The sequence below is a fragment of the Austrofundulus limnaeus genome, unplaced genomic scaffold, assembly GCF_001266775.1.
Source record: "Austrofundulus limnaeus strain Quisiro unplaced genomic scaffold, Austrofundulus_limnaeus-1.0 Scaffold147, whole genome shotgun sequence".
In the NCBI taxonomy this organism is placed as follows: domain Eukaryota; kingdom Metazoa; phylum Chordata; class Actinopteri; order Cyprinodontiformes; family Rivulidae; genus Austrofundulus; species Austrofundulus limnaeus.
Window position 1 is genome coordinate 926,853 of NW_013952549.1, and position 1,468 is coordinate 928,320.

At 35.1% G+C, this 1,468-nt stretch overlaps 1 protein-coding gene across 1 annotated transcript in view; it reads right to left on the bottom strand.

The window, feature by feature from the left end:
* Window positions 1-1,468, bottom strand: part of LOC106523195 (neural-cadherin) — a 136,042-nt gene that overhangs the window by 95,891 nt on the left and 38,683 nt on the right. The gene's annotated exons all lie outside the window — the stretch shown is intronic.

Below are 1,468 nucleotides of genomic sequence, written 5' to 3' on the forward strand. Positions count from 1 at the left end.
TTTGTTTGTTTGTTTGTTTGTTTGTTTGTTTGTTTGTTTGTTTGTTTGTTTGTTTGTTTGTTTGTTTGTTTGTTTGTTTGTTTAGACTTGTCCATCCAGCCTTACATGCTGGAGCCAGAGTCTGACCCAAAGCCAGAGGAGAATGAAAGCCACCAAATTGTAGCCTTATTTATTAACCTTTTTAGCAGTTCCGTCACAAATACTGTGATGTAATAGTTTAGAAAGCGTCATTGAAAACAAGGCAGGTTGAATAATATGACCCAAACAGAATAGAAAGACATATTTGCAGCACCAGGAGAAACTAAATTCAACTTTTCTGCACTTCTAGAAACTCCACGCACACAACAAAATGTATTTAATGGCTAAAAAAAATGGATTTTGCATGAAATGTTCCCTTTGATGTAAACAAAGTTAGTTGAATCTGGCTAAAAGCTTATGAAGGTTTGACTCACTTGATGAACCTACATTAGGCTGAGCTCAGTTTATGTAGGTATAATTCTGAAAATGCCTTTTAGGTGAAAATATAAGAACGAATACTGTGAAACAAAAAAATAAATAAATAAAACTTGAGCTTGGCATTCAAACATGTGCAGCCTTTGCAAAACTTCTTCTAGATCGGTAAGTTTAAACATTTCACCCTGCCCTACATTTTTTTTTATTTTATACTTTACTCAACAAATCTGAATTTATAAAAGTACCAACACATCTAATGTTATTGGACATCTCAATCTCAAGCAGGTCTTTCATGGATGTTACCAGTGATTACCTATTTTCAGCAACTTTTTTCAGTTTTTCATTGGTAAACAAACACACACGGTTTGATGCAGGACAAACTTAGCTTCCAAATGTTTATTTTAACAACCGATATGAGGGGAAAAAAATCTATATTTGTTTTTTTTTTACTTTATGATTTTATTTTTTGATGGTCTTAATATTACAACGAGTACCAACTCAGAGCTTTGCATAGTCCAACTTTCATTCAGAGATCTGTTAMGGTCTCTTTAACATATCGAACAAAAACAGTGATTTACCCATGATCATCTTTAATTTTRCCATGGCCATTTGACTTAACAGGTGTGTAAAGAACTGTTCAGATCTGTAGCCTGAATAATACAACTGATTAAGTTCTCAGATGAATGTTTGGATCCAAAGACTCCATTTCACTTCAAGCCTGTCTGTAGCTTCAGCTGAGTTGAGTTCTCATATTTTAAGGAAAACCTGGTCACCCTCCCTGGGGGTGGTCTCTGTTATGTCAGCGTTGGAATTCCTGAAATGTAAACCACTACATGTTTATCCTACTGGAGCGAGGCACATATTAAAAGAAACTTGTTGATTCTCTCACTGTTTAAATCAAACGACTGACTGATCACGAACTATAAGTTATAAGATTGGGCCTCATGCAAGAACCGTTCGTACGCACAGATTTGTTCTCAAATTGTGCGTACGAGTGATTTAGGAGAATTTGAGG